At 37.8% G+C, this 16405-nt stretch overlaps 1 long non-coding RNA gene across 1 annotated transcript in view; it reads right to left on the bottom strand.

Moving 5' to 3' along the window:
• The window catches only part of LOC128314726 (uncharacterized), a 212044-nt gene that overhangs the window by 137508 nt on the left and 58131 nt on the right, over positions 1-16405 (bottom strand). The gene's annotated exons all lie outside the window — the stretch shown is intronic.

Raw genomic sequence — 16405 nt, 5'->3', positions numbered from 1 at the left:
CGGTCCGTAAGATGCACTTTAAGAAAATCTAATCATATTCAGTGACAAAAACATTAAACAGAATTGATTTAGTTCTCTCCTCTAAGGAATACCATGAACACTGGCTACTTGGTTTAAAAATAATTCATAGCAATTACTTCAAAAAGTTAACTAAACTTTAAAATGGTAAGATTAAAATATATAAAAATTTTAAAAATGATATAAGATTTTTTAAAATAAATGAAATAAAATGATGATTGGCAAAAAATAATTTGTAAGTTTTCTGGAGGTTGGGGGGAAGGAAAAGACAATGTTAGATATAGATGTATATACCAGAAAGGCCGACTATACAGACAGATTTTTATCTGCATAATTCATTGCTGAATTCTTAGCACCTAGACTTGTGTCTGGAATATGGTTAGGTCTTAATACAAGTAAGAATTTGAAGTACTATAGCAATCAGTTATGGACACAAAAAGGTAAGAACAAAGGTAGTTTGTTCTCTCAGTGTATTCTTTGTCAAAATCTGATGTCATCCTTTAGTGGCAACTTTCTAGGGGCCAAAATCACTCTGTTCCCTCTTCACCTCATGAAATTTTTAAAGTGTGTGTTAGAGCAGAGGCCTTGGGAAGAATGGCTATCTCTTAAGAAAGTTTCAATCTATGGAGATAGACATTTCATTTTATGGCAAAAATATATGACTCTAACATCACCCTCTGTTCAAAAATTAGTTTATGGAACAAACAGTTGACAGTCTAAAATATTTCTCCACTAGTAACAACACTGTAGACATTTGGTAGAATACATGATGCCATTTAAACACATCAGCTACCCATAAAAAGGGGACTTGGAAAAAAAATGGTGGGGGGGACTTGGCATCGTATAAATATCCTGGTAGAAACACATGATATATGTGGCTGATTTCTATGTTTTGATTGTGCTGTTTGTATTGTAAATGAATCTATTTTGCTCCAGTCCTTGTTCCTCTGACCTTTTAGAGTCTCAATGAGACTCCAAAAGCAGCAATCAAAAGCTCAGTGTTTCATTTTGGAAGCATTCAGAAAGCAATGCACTTTGGCTAAATTTAGTTGTAGCATTCAGAATTTAAAACCATGTTTGATCATCTTCTAGGAGACACACAGTGATTGAGTGACGACTCACTTTTGATTTTAAATAAATTAGTCAAATAATAGTTGCTTCTTCTTGGTTCACTCATGTAAAACAAAAAAGAAGGGTCTCGATGGGGGACAGTAACAAAAACTGACCTGGGTAAGGCTTTTCACTGGTTGCAGCTAGGCGTGCTCATTTTGTAGGACACCAAACAATAGAAACTTTTGTGTTCATTTGAAACAATTCTGGCTCAGAAAACACAAATCACAATTAAAATTGAGGCAACAAAACTGGAAGCCAAAAACAGTGAGAAGAGCTCATGTAAAAGAAATATTGTCTTCTTTATCAAGAATTGTATTTGGTAAAAACTTTAGACAATAATTGAAAGTTATTTTTTAGAAAAAGGGGGAATCAAACTTCAAAGTAATATTTCATGTCCTAAATGATAACATGGGAAACATCATGTATCTTTAAGAATTCAAATGTTGATTTATTTAAGCAATAATTCTGATTTTCCGGCATATGCTGTTTATAGTACATGGTCAGCAATCTTTTTTCTGAGTAACATAATCTAAGAAAGCACATTGAGCCACAAGATTTCAGCTCTTGGGCTTCACAAAGTTAAGTTCTGACTATGAAAAATTGCCAGATACCAGAGACCAGATGCAATTTGGAAGTCTGAGCATAACCCAAGTGTAATCTAGCTTTCATCACGGGAAAATAAATTTCTTTTTAATTTTATTGTGGAAAGAACACTTAACATGAGATCTATCCTCTTAGCGAAGTTTTAAGTGTACGATACAGTATTGTTGACTGTAGGTGCAATGTTGTGCAACAAAGCTCTAGATTAGTAACTCCCCATTCCTCCTCCCTCCAGCCCCTGGCAGCCACCATTTCACTCTTGGATTCCATGAATTTGACTTTTGGTCACCTCACATAAGTGGAATCATGCAGTATTTATCTTTCTGTGATTGGTTTATTTCACTCAGCACAATGTCCTCAAGGTCCATCCATGTGGTAGCATATTTCAGGATTTCCATTCTGTGTATATGCCACATTTTCTAAAGTAAATAAAAAGCAGTTCTCTCAGAATTTACAAAATTGTAAAAGAAGAGAAAAGCCAGTCTGCTGTCTGATACAATAAGGTTGTGTGCAAACCTCTCTCGAGACGCACTAGCCAGCAGTGTCAGAACCCAGTGTGGAAGGAGGAGAGTAAAAGGAACAGGATTGGGAAAGTCGTCCCCTCTTCTCCCTTCTTGGCCACCTTTTCCTTGTGGATCTAACTCGTCTGTAAGGTAGTGTCGATGGTTGGTTGAATCCGCTGGGGAAGAAGCTCTGGGAAGGAAAGGGAAGGAGTGTGGGAAAGAAGGGAGCATTAGAGGAACATGGAACTCAGCAGACCCGTGTATGTTGGTTGAGGTAAGATTAAAGCCATTTCCCAACCCCCTCTGCCATACAAACAGGACAAACACTTCCACTCAGCTGTACAGATCTCTTCTGGATGGTGTGTAAGTCTAAAATTCCAACTGTCTGTAATCTTAGCAATTAATAAGTCGACCATTATATTGCATTATGTGCAAGACGTGAAGAAGCCAAAATGAAACCAGGTTCAGCTGTCTTTCAGAACCTTGTCCTTTCCACCTAACTGTAGCCAAAAGTTCCTAATAAAGAACAGAAGAGGTGCAGTGAGGAAAGCCCAGAACATGAAGTCTAAATAAAACAAGCAAAAACCTCACCAAGCTCATACAAATATGTAAGGGCTTCCTGAATTAGATAGCGTATGATAATAAAGCTCTCTTAGGGCAAATTCTGGAAAAAAACTAAGATATCAATGCGTAACAGGTGTGCGAATCAGAATGTAGATGCAGGCATATTATAGATAAGAGCTGAAATTAGTTCTAAATGGAGTCTTCTGGCACAGCAGTTTTAATTCAAGAAATGTTCTAATTTCAAAACCATCATTTTAGAAGTCAGCAAATTATGAGCATAAATACAGAGAAATTGCAGCTAAGGAATCTTCCCCCATCCCCCAAACCACTGGAGTGCAGCTATAGAGAAAACATTTACTTGTAAAACACTTAGAAATAATTGTGAGTGCAACTCAAAACCTTGATCAGATTAAGTATTATTATTTGGCATGTAAGTGTTTGCACAAGCAAAAACAATGTGTTAATGAAAGCAGGCCGAGTTCAAAGAGATTGTCTAAGTTTTAAAACTTGAGGGAGGTGTGGTCTTCCATCACTTCAAAACAGACTAGACCACAGAGGTTAAGAGTAAACCGTCTGGGGGTTCCTCAGAAGATTAAATAGAATTACAATGTGACCCAGCCGTTCCATACCTGGGAGGTACAGATCCGAGAGAAGTGAAAACATATGTCTACCCCAAAACTTACACAAATGTTCACAGATGCATTATTTATAGCAGCCAAGAGAGTAGAAACAACCCAAATGCCCATAAACTGATGAATGGATAAATAAAATGTGGTCTACCCACACACAGAAATATTATTCAGCAAGAAAAAGGAATGAAGTACTGATACATGCTATGACATGGATAAACCCTAAAACATATGCTAAGTGCAAGAAGTAAGTCACAAAAATCACATGTTGTATGATATCATTTATATGAAATGTCCATAGTGGGTAAACCTCAACATCCAGACAGCAGACTCTTTTATAGCAGTGGTGAGAAATGGGTGTGGGGTTCTCTCTGGGATGATGAAAATGTTCTGAAGTTGATGGTGGTGATGATTGCACAACTCTGAAGATACTAAAAAACTATTGAATTGTGTGCCTTAAATGGGCGAATTGTATGGCAAGTGAATCATACCTCAATAAAGCTGTTAAAAAAAGAGTAAGGTCTTACTCTTACAATTTCAAGAAACTAGAGCAAGCTGGTTTTTGTTTGTTTATTGATGTTTATTGTGGAACAGTTCAGAAGAATAACTATTTGTAGAATCACCTGTTATCGCTAAATTTTCCACTATTTTACTTACATTTATAGAGAGACGTGCAGGATGGGAGATAGTGATCAAAGCAAAATCATGCTTCAGGTTGATGCCCAAACAGCAATTTAAAACATTTTAAATGTCCCTATGTTATTTTTTTTCCTGCACAGAATTGTCTAGAAAGCTTTCCTAAGGATTATAATTACTGGTTTAAACAACTTGTATATGAACCTGAAGCATGAAAATAAATTAACACCGAGTGAGTAGTCACAATCCCCACTACAGCCCATCCTTCCATCATCTAACATTTCATCAGGCAACAAATATGATAATGGATGATTTTGAAAAAGGCACTATTGTTTCCCTGTGAAGATAATCGCTTCTTGCTTTCAATATCAAATTGATCTCTACCGGCATCTATACCCTTAAATTCCACCTTCCCTCCTGCTGTGGTGAATGAATTTGTCCCGTTTGTACCCACAGCCTCTTCTTCCCTTTATAGCTAAAACTAGTGGAAATAGTTATTTCAACTTCCTCACCTCCTACTATCTGCTCAACCCCCTCAACCAGCTTACCAGCACCTCCATCTTGCTCTGCCCTGTGGCCAGTTCTCAAACTTCATCTCTCTCAACCTGCCAGCAGTGTTTGACACAGTTGTCACTTCCTTACTGACGTGTTTTTGTTTTTGACACTCTACCATGCTAATTTGCCTGCTTCTTCAGCTGCCTCCCCTTTTCCCCTTCCTGACATCTAAATGATAGAGTGTCCAGGACTCAGGCCACGGCTCCATTTTTTCCTCTATCAATAGTCTTCCATATGGCTTTATCTAGTTCCTGCATGTAAATACCATCTCTCTGCTAATGACTACCCAATGCGTATATCCAGCACTGACTCCTCCTGAACCCCAGGCTCATATATCCAACAGCCTACTCATCATCTCCATTGGGTGTCTGTTAAGCATGTGCCCAGAGCAGCAGCCTTAATCACCCCCTCCAGAGTTTCTCCTTCCAGTCTGCTCCATCTGACTAAGTTGCTAAGTCAAAAACACCCAGAAGTTATCTTTGAATACCTTTCCCTCTCCCCTACAATAAATCTATCTGCAAGTCTTGTCAATTTGTGTGTATCAAAACACTTCCTAAAGCCAGTCACTTTTGCTGCCTCTCCTGCTACCAGCCTTGTATGTTATCATTGACACTTACCTCAACTAGCGCAACAGCCTGCCCACCAGTTAACTTGCTTCCGCTTCCACCCTCCTCCACCTCATTCTCCACAGAGCAACAGGACAGAGCTTTTAAACACTAAATCAGATTATGTCACTTCTCCACTCAAAACCTCCCAGGGTGTAGGCATCACACTTAGTGTAAAATCCATACTGCTTATCGCGTTCCCCGCCCCCGTCTGGCTCTGGCCACCCTTCAGATCTATCTCGTATCACCCTCTTGTCCCATGCCCTACTATTCTCAGACAAATAGCCCTCATTATTCCCCAAACACACCTATGTGTTTCCCTCCAGCAGGCTATTTATTGATGTACACTAGGTTCTTGATCATTATTTACTAGCTAAATTATTTTAAGCTGGGTGTTTTCCCTTCTCCATTCTCATTATGATTTCCCATTAATTTATATCATTTCCTGTACCCACTTTTGTATCCACTCTGCATTATGACCAGAGCAAAAGAAAACTATCAGTATTATTTCAGGGTTACTCACTGTGGATTATTCAGAGTGTTTCTTTTTCAAGTGAGAAACCTAACCAAAGGAGTGGCTGTCTTGATTTCAGGTAGCTTGGGGGCATGTCTTTTAAAAAAGTTACCCAAGATGATTCAATTTTACAGATCTACTATATAACATTGTGACTATAGTTAACAACATTGTATTGTACACTTACCCATTTATTGAGAGGCTAGATCCTATGTTAAGTATTCTCACCGCAATAAAAAACTTACACCATCAGATTTGTTAGATAAGTTTGTGGAGACCTCAGGCTTCTGTCAGAGGCCTGCTACTTCTGTAGGTGACCAGATTAGAGTCAGTGTCTTATAATTTGCATGTGTACTAACATCACATCTATCTTTTTACCAGGGAGATTCAAGATCTGATCAGCTCTCACCACTGTTTTCCAGCACCCCCCCCCCATATATCTTCCTGAAATTGAGTAAGGCTAAAACCTAGAAACCAGACTTGGTTTTCTCTACTATCCTTCCAAAATACCAAGAACTTCACATACTCATTCCATAAATATTAACTGAATTCTTCCTTGATTCCAGGCATTTTCTTGTCTCTGGTGATATGAAATGTATGGCAATGGATTGACCTATGCCTGTATTACTGCAATTCCCTTGAGTTCCTTGAAAGCAAATTGCTATGTAAATATAAATATTTTACAATCTTTAACTTACTGTGTTTCCCAAGGTTCATCCTAACTCCCTCCCTTACCCTCCACTTTCCTATCTTTCAACTTCCCACCACATTTTCACTGCATATCATAAGATATCAGTAAATGAGAGGGACTGGCATCTTCTGTTATGTCCCCTTTCCTACATTCTTCAATTCTGCATCTGCCAAACTACTCTCTACCTCAAATTCAGAAGCCAAACCAAATTCTGATTAATCTAGGAAGACTATGTGGCTGAGCCCAAGTATTAAAGGGTTTTAGGGAAAAAAATCCAAAGCACTGAGAGAGATGCAAAATGAATAAGGCCAAGCACTGTCCTCAGCACCTTATTATCTGGGGAGTGGACATAACATAAATACACTGTGAGTATAATGTTATGACCTAAGGAAAATCATAAAATATGGATATCCCATACAGTTGACTCACAAAGGGCTTCTTGGAGGTGGTGGCACGTGCAGTAAGCAGGATTTCAATAGATACAAATAATTGAGAGTTCCAGACAGAGAGGCCAGTATGAAAGAAGAGCAGTACGAGAGGAAGGATCCTAAATGATGATCCCTCTATCCTGTGGCAGCAAATGTCAGGAGCATATGTGCTTTCTGAACTCTCATTCGGCTGGCAGAAAAGATTATCTGCCACTATATGTTATGTTTGTTTGATGATGCTAATGACAGCTGGACAATACAGACTCACTCTTATGGGTTGATATATGAGTGTCACTGGCACTATCAAGACAAGGTATCTCTTCCTTAAAGGGAATGGCAGAGAAAAATCATACAAACACAAGTAGAAAGTGTTTTTCAAAGATACCATGAAGTTATAACAAGGCAGTTTCTATCTGTGGCTAGAAAATGCAACAGAAGACAGAGTCTCCCTGAGTTTTAACCACAATAACAGAAACACGGCTTATTTGAGCAGGAGGAGAGAGCCAACTAACTCCTAGATGGTGAGACAGAGCTACTTAACACACACACACACACACACACACACACACACACACACACACAGGGATGAAGGCAGGTTCTGTTTATTTTAATAATGCCTTTCAGCTTCATGCATGTAGAACATACTCTGCGAGACTCAGAATATGTGTAGACACTCGATCCTAAGCAGGGCATGAAGGAAGCAAAGGGAGTTTTTGTCTTCCTCCCATATGCTCTACAAGACCCCTTCTATCTTCTGGGAAGCCACTTCCTTAGCCTCTTTGCTTTCCTTTTTACTCATACCCTTAAATATAAATAGTCACTTTGAGTTCAAGTTCTTTCCTTGAAGCACGCCAAAACAACAGCTTGCTCTACCTGTTTCCATACTTGGCCCTAAAAATTACATGTCATAATTATAAGAGAAAGAGTGTATTAATTTAAAAAAAAGAAGGTGAAAATAAAGAACAGCAGCTGTATGTTTTAACAGGGGGCTGCAGTAGGGCCCAAGGTATTTCTAAGGCAGTTGAATACTGTGATGTGAGTCACAGCTCCAAGGGACCAGCTCTTCAGAGCATAATTCCTTCTGTTGCCATAAAACCCTGCCGCACATTAAAGAGTGGTTTTTTTTCCCATGGGAAATGTTCAGTGTAAGTCAATCTGTTCAGGAGGCATCATCTGAAAGAGGGATTGGGAGAAGTCACATTGACTCCAGAACAAAGGTTCCCAGTCTCGCCTGGCAGCGGTTGGGGGTGGGGGTGGGGGTGGGGGTGGGGGGGTCTGTGGATGGGCTGCAGAACATCTGTAAACTCCTGAAACAGTATGTAAAATTGCAGCTATTTGCATCTCTTGAGAGGGCCTCCATTGTTCTATTTATATTTTTAAAAGGATGTGTAACCTCCACAATTATAAAGGTCTGTGTTCCAGGGAAAGTGTATTAGTTGGCTAGGGCTACTAAACAAAAGTGTCACAAACAGGGTGGATTATGAGTTCAAGAAATACCTCGTCTTCATGGTTCTGGAGGCTGGAAGTCTGAAATTAATATGTTGACAAGCTTGGTTCCTTCTGAGGGTTGTTAAAAATCTGTTCTGGGCCTTTCTCCTGGGCTTGTAGATGACTATCTTCATGTTCATGCGGAATGCTCCCTGTACATGTGTATGTCCATTCTCTCCTTTGGATAAGGACACCAGTCATATCGGATTAGGATCCACCTTACTCCAGTGTGACCTCATCTTTAGTTATATCTACAACAACTCTTTTTCCAAATAAGATCACCTTCTCAGGTATTGGGGGTCAAGGCTTCAACACAGGAATGTTGAGAGGACACAATTCTACCCATAACAGAAAGCATAGCAGTAGGGTGTAAGGTATCTTTTGTCCTATTTCAAACATACATCCCCGTCTCCAATACGGGGAGACAGATAGTATCAATAAGACTACAAGAATGTTGTAACTTCTCTATCCCAACATGACTCTCATAACAGGATCTTTAAAACTCATAGATCAGTGCCCAGCGCATAGTATTTGTTGGAAAAACATTGACATCATTTATACACATTCACTCATGGTTTCCTATCTCACTACTTTCCCCTTGTCACTCACATCTGAACCAGAGATGTTCTGGATTTCCCTGATTTTCTCCTCCTTTCTCACAATCACAAGTTATAGCTTTCTCAGGAGATGGAAGCATCTGGTATCCTGTGTATATCATGCTGCCCTAAATTCAACAGGAACCTTTATCCCCAAGGATAAATTCAATAGGAACCTTTATCCCCTTTATAGTCACCCAACAGGGACCACAAGACCCATGACACAGATCTGATCTGCTGAAGAAGAGGTCAGCAGAAGGCTATACATCCCTTTCCCTATGGTTCTTTTCCTCCCATGACCAATGTCAAGTGCATATTTTGAAGCCTACTTTTTTCTCTTTTCCTGACTCAATAAGAGATAAAATTGATTCCATTTGAAAAAAAAATATTTTATCTACTTTTTCAGAGGATTTTAACAGTTCACATTCTTTTTATGTTTCCAAATGTACTTGTTCTTGTAACTTTCTATAGCCTTTATTACAGCATGAACATTTGTACTCCTTCCTTGAAATGTATTTACTATTTTCAACCTGCTGTTCTAGTTCAAGGGTGAACCATTGATAAGTCAGCTTTTTTGCTTTCTAAACAAAAAATATTTCTCTTCTCTATACTTCGGTCCTTTTATGTACATTTTCCTAGATATGTAATGTTACATCAGAAACCTCATATAAGTCCCATTAAGTAATAATAAACATATTAATTTAATTCCATTTAATAATTATTGAATATCCACCATGTCCTGGGTGCTGTGCTTTTCACCAGAGATGGAAAAAAATAAAACAAAGCAAGACTGCATTTTTCTAGGACAGAGGGATAGTAGGAGAAGGGAAATAGTAGCTATTAGAAATTAGAAGTCATCATGTCATGCATTGCGTGCAGACATTCATGTGTTATATTACTTAATATCATCATATAAGAAAACAGGGGTGCCTGGGTGGCTCAGCTGGGTAAGTGTCCAATTCTTGATTTCTGCTCAGGTCATGGTCTCATGAGTTTGTGAGTTCAAGCCCACATCGAGGCTGTCAGCATCGCGGCTGCTTGGGATTCTCTCTCTCTCTCTCTCTCTCTCTCTCTCTCCCCCCACCCCTGCATCCCACCCCCTCCCCCACTCATGCTCTCTCTCTCTCTCAAAATAAATAAACATTAAAAAATTAATTTAAAAAATATCATAGGAGAAAACAGAGTAAAAGACTAACAAGACTTATGAAAATTGTATTTCTAGTAAAGTGGCAAAATCTAACTACAAAACTAGACCCCTTTTTACTTTACTGCACTGCCTATTCATTCTACAAATATGATCAAAAATCTACTATTAATGCCAAGCAGATTGTTGGGTACTGTGAGCAAAATAATTAAAACCATAATCATCACCTACATGAACCCTGGAGTCTAATAAAGGAAGGACGTTAATCAAATAATCAGTCAAATTCATTTAATATTGCTATTTTAAAAGACATGCTAGGAAGAAGAGAAATACATGCTTTTATGAGAGCTTCTGATAGTCAATTGATTTAAGTCCTAAGGGAAGTGAGAGAATGGTTCCCAGTGGAAGCGAATCTGAGCTAAGATCTAAAGCATAATGGACATTTTAAAAAGCCAAGGGTCATTACCACTTCTGCGAAGATGGAACAGGCATATATTCTCCTATTACTCATGCTAAGTACAACTAAAATTCCTTGATATTATATATTAAGCAAACATCAGAAGACTGAAAGGTGGAGAGAGAAGGCAATTTATCTAGGAACCCCAGGACCCAAGGAATGACAGAGTGGTTAAGTTTCCTGGGTTTTTCTTTTTGCCTTATGTATCCTAGACTTCTAGCCAAAGTAGCTGGTAATCCAGAAACATCGATGAGTACAGACAAAAGAAATCCCAACAAAAGCCTGATCTCTCTAGCCAAAGGATGAAGACAAGGAAAAAGTAGCAAGACAGAAAACTTTTAGACAGTAATCATTCCACTCTACTCAAACACCACAGAAAAACCATAGCCCTGCTCTCATCCATGCTGATGAATGCTGCATGGGGAACCTACACACGTACCTTCAGGAGGTTTGTACCAAGTGTCCCCAAATACCTGCCAAGGTAGCATCAGAATAGGTCAAATAGGGAGATAGGATTTTCATCCCCAGCATTCAGTTTAATAAGTACCCACCACCTCCAATTGTACTACTAGAAACCACAAAGGAAACTAAGTGGATGGTCAGAACTTCCACAATCACCCAGAGATAATGAAGTCACTGTGATGTCCATGGAGACTGCTTGTATTAGCCTAACTCAGCCCTGCCAAGCAGTAACAAGGAGCCCCTGCCCCACGTCTTGGATGTCAGGAGGTGGTGTGAGGAACCTGAATTTTCACCTCAACTTGGCAATAATGAGGTGGTGCTCCTCCCCCCCCCCAACTTCTGGAGTGGTGCCAGAAGGAAACAAGTTTAAATAAGGTCCAGAGTCTCCGAGCATAATATGAAAAATGTGTAAGTTTTAATAAAAATCACTAGTCATGCCAAGAACCAGGAAGGTCTCAAACTGAAAAAGACAATAGATGCCAACCAACAACAGTATGACAGAGATGTTAGAATTATCTGACAACAATGTTTAAACTCCCATGATAAAATTGCTTCAATGTGCAATTATTGGCATGCCTGAAACAAAAGAAAAAATAAAAAGATTTATTAAAGAAAAAGGAATATCCAACAAAAAGAATATACAAAAAATTACCAAATGGAAATTTTAGATCTGAAAAATATAATAACCGATAAAAATGTCAGCAATTGGCTCCACAGCAGAATAGGGAGAACAGAGGAAAGATTAGCGAACTGGAAGTCAGAAAAATAGATACTATGTAATCTAAAAAAAAAGAAAAATCTAAACTGGGCCTTGGAAACCTGTGGAAGTATACCATGTGTTTAGAGTCCAAGGGAAAAGGATACAAGGTCAGGGCTGGAAAAACATGAGGAGAAATAACAGATTGAAATTTAACAAATTTTGGCAAGGGGTGTAAACTTACAGATTCAAGAAGTTTAGTGAAACCAAACAGGAAAAACCCAAAGAAACCCATACCAAGCAACATCATACTTGAATTTCTGAAAACTAATGACAAAGAAAAAAATCTTGAATGTATCCATAGAAAAATGACACCTAACCTATAGAACAAAATTCAAGTCACAGCAGATTTCTCATCAGTTACTACAGAAGCCACAGGAAGTGGCACAGTATTTCTCACATATTGAAAGAAAAGATATGTCAAACCAGAATTCTGTACCCAGTGAAAATATCCTTTAGGAATTAAGAAGAAATCAACACATTCTCATATGATAGAAATCTGAGAGAATCTGTCACTAGAAGACCTTCTGCAAAAGAATATAGGAGGGCAACTGTATTTCTACATCCTAGCAAACAAAAATTTAGACAACAAAACATACGATACTATTTACAATTGTTCAAAAAAATAAAATTACTTAAATGTAACTCTAACAACATGTATAGGACTTATATGATTAAATTCATCACTGATGAAAGAGATAAAAAAAGCTTAATAAGTCAAGAGACATATCATGTTCATGGATTGGAAGGCTCAGCACAGTAAAGATACGACTTTTTCCCAAATTGATATACAGGTATGTCAAAACCCAAGCAAGAAAGTGAAGTAAGTCAGTCAGGGAAAGACAGACATTATATGATTTCACTCGTGCAATTTAAGAAACAAAACAGATGAACAAGGAGAAGGAAGGAAAAATAAGATGAAAACAGAGAGGGAAGCAAACCATAAGAGACTCTTAAATAGAACAAACTGAGGGTTGATGGAGGGAAGTTGGGCGGGGGAGGTGAGCTAAATGAGTGATGGGCACTAAGGAGGGTACTTGTTGGGATGAGCACTGGGTTTTATATTTAAGTGATGAATCATTAAATTCTTCTAAAACCATTAAAACATAAAATAGAATAAAATAAACCCAAGCAAGTTTTTCTCATAGATCTAGATAAGATTATTCTACAATGTATATGAAAAGGCAAAGGAGCTAAAATAGCTAAAACAATTCTGAAAAGAAAAATAAAGTAGGAGGAATTCACCTACCCAATTTCAAGGCTTACCATATGGCTATAGTAATCAAGGCTGTGTGGTATTGCTAGATAAATAAACATATAATCTGTGGAAAAGAATAGAGAACACAGAAATAGATGCCTATAAATATGCCCAACTGATTTTTTGACAAAGTTCAAAAGCAGTTTAATGGAGGTAAGTGGTCTTTAAACTTACTACTAGAGCAATGAGATCTGAATAGGCAATAAAATAAACCTTGACCTCAGTCTCACAGCTAACACAAAATTAACTCAGAATGGATCAAAGACTTAAAAGTAAAATGTGAAACTACATAACTTTTAGAAAAACCATGAGAAGATCTTCAGGATCTAGGACTAGGCAGAGTTGTTAGACTTGATACCAAAAGCATGATCCATAAACGGAAAAGTTAGTAAATCAGACTTCATTACAATCAAAAACTTCTGTGCACAAGACCCTGTTAAGAAGATGAAAGGACAATGCTACAGAATGGGATAATCAAACCACACTTCCAACAGCATATCTCGAATATGTAAAGAACTCTCAAAACTTCTTCAGTACAAAACCAAATAATCCAAACTAAACATGGGCAAACGACATGAAACATTTCACAGGAGACATACAGATGGCAAATAAACAAATGAAAGATTATTCAATTATCATTAGTTATTAAGAAAATGCAAATTAAAACCACAGTAAGATCTTACTACACACCCATCAGAATGACTAAAATAAAAATTAGTGACAAGACCAAATGCTGGTGAAGATGCAGGGAAACTGAATCACTGATACATTACTGGTGCTAATGAAGAATATAGCCACTCTGGAAACAGTTTGGCAGGTTTTTGTTTTTTGTTTAACTTAACATACAACTACCATGTGATGCAGCAATTGTACTTATGGGCAATTATCCCAGAGAAACGATGATTGGTGTTCACACAAAACCATGTACCTGGATGTTTATAGCAGCCCTATTCATAATAGGACAAAACTAAAAAGATACCAGGGCAGATACCAGTGGTACATCACAATAAAAAATATCAAATTACTGATACATATAGCAACCTGGGTGAATCTCCAAAAAATTAAACTGAATGAAAAAAGTCAACCCCAATAGGTTACATATTTGACAATTACATTTACACAACATTCGTGAAATGACAAATTATAGAAATGGAGAACAGATTAGTGGTTTCCAGAGATTAGTAGGGGGTGGGGCACTGGAGAGAAGAGAATGATTATAAAAGGACAACATTAGGGATCCTTGTGGTGATACAAACGTTGTATATTTTGACTGTATGAATATCAATACCCTGGTTGTGATCTTCAACTATAGTTTTGCAAAATGTTACCATTAGGGAACGGGATGGATGATAAACAGAGTATGTCTGTATAGTTTCTTAAAACTGCATGTGAAACTAAAATTATCTCAAAACGAAAAGTTTAATTTAATAAAAGACAAAGAATGATGGGTAGAAACAGATTATTTCAAACAGAGGAAACAGTTTATGAAAAGGCCCGGGCAGGAGGAACTTATTGTATAACTGATGAAACGTGGAAGGCCAGTGTGGCTGAAATGCTGACATTAAGGAGTGTGTATGTGGGATTAAGGGCAGGAAGTGAGGGGCATACGTGTAAGGGACAAGGTGTAAGATGCATATGGAGAGGTAGGTGTACTGTGCAGAGAATATGGGTCACCTTAAACAGTATGGTCTCGAGCTAAGAGTGTAGGAGTCATTGCAGTGTGTTAAGCAGAGAACTGGCTTAATTGGAATAGTGTTTGAAAAAAATCACTGCCCACAATGTGGAAAATAGAGTGGCAGAAGTGGTTATCTCCCCCATATGCTGCTTACAGTTCAATTATGCTGCTCCAGCTACAGAGGTTCAGTCTGTGATAGAGAAGCTGCCTAGAAAATCATGTCATTGATTAATCAGTTGCCTTGAGCTAAATTCTCCTCTGATGTGTTCATGGGAAAATTCCCATAGAGTTGAAAAGGCGAAAACATTTGAAAATTGGTTTGATGTGTTGACTATTTTAATTCATCAGTCAGGTAGGCATGATCAAAAGCAACCTGAGCATCCTTTGTGACCTCTACCAAAAGAAAGAAAAGCCTTACTTCAGCTTCTAAAATAAATCATTTCACAGAGACACTACAAATATCAGTGGTAACAGGATTCTCTTTAGTATTTGCTAGAGATTTAATGCATTCAGACACATTAAAAGACTTGTTCATGAAAACTTACAGAAGATGAAAAATGATGCTATGTCACAATTTATTGTGCCTCAACAGGTCTCCTTTTTCTGAAACAAAATATTAGTGTCTTTAAATATAGTTTTGGGATTCATCACCCTACTTGTTTATTGACTACTTTTTACCTAAGGATACAATCCATGCCAGTGGCTCTAAATTACGATTTATCTACAGTAAGCAGCCAACTGGTTTTGTTTTCTATCTTTATAAAAAAAAATAGTCTAATTTTTTTTCCTTACTGCATTGAATAAATTGCCTCTTACTTTAGTGTCATGAAGACAATGGCTAAATGGACAACTACCAGTTTTTCATAAACCGTCTTTTGTTGGGCATCATTCATTTTCACGTACATTACCTTAATCATTATAGTGATGTTCAGAGTAGGCTTCCAGTTTATGCAGAATTACAAAAAGCTCAGACAAGCATCAGAGTCAAGACTTGAACTCCCAATTCCTCCAAATATTTAGCCACTAGCCATATATGGTTGTAAAGCTCTTGAAATATGCTGGTCCAAATTGAAATGTATCATAAGTGTAAATTACACTCTGGATTTTGAAGATTATAAAATATCTCATTAATATCTTAAAATATGGACTGCATGTTGAAATGATAATTTAGATATACAGGGTTAAATTAAATATATTATTAAAATTAATTTCACTTGTTTTTTTTCCCTTTAAAGTTAAAATTATACATGGGGCTCACATTACATTGCTATTGACAGCAGTGCCCCAAATCTTGTCATGTGTCTGAAATCCAGGCTCCTCTCTCCATTTCCACTGAGAACACCCCGATCCAGGCCACCTGTCTTATTCCTAGAGAATGACCATACTCTTCTTATATTAGCTTTGTCTGCCCATCCACACTCTGCCCTTCACTGCAGCCAGAATGATGTTTTTAAAATTATAATCTTATCATACTATTCCCCAATTTCAACCCTTCCAGGGAACCCCATTGTTTTTTTCAGTTAAATGCAGCATTCTCACCTTGGTGTATGAGACTTCGTGAATAATTTTTGCCCTTATCCAGCCTCACTTCTCCCACTTCCAATATGCCGAAATTTTCTCGGTGAGACAATTCAGGTTTGCTTCCGCCGTAGGCCATTTGTATATTTGTTCACTTATACTCTCTTCGGCCATCTTCTAGTCATTCCTTAGAC

Source organism: Acinonyx jubatus, chromosome A2, assembly GCF_027475565.1.
Source record: "Acinonyx jubatus isolate Ajub_Pintada_27869175 chromosome A2, VMU_Ajub_asm_v1.0, whole genome shotgun sequence".
Taxonomy (NCBI): domain Eukaryota; kingdom Metazoa; phylum Chordata; class Mammalia; order Carnivora; family Felidae; genus Acinonyx; species Acinonyx jubatus.
This window is presented reverse-complemented; position numbering and strand designations above follow the sequence as displayed.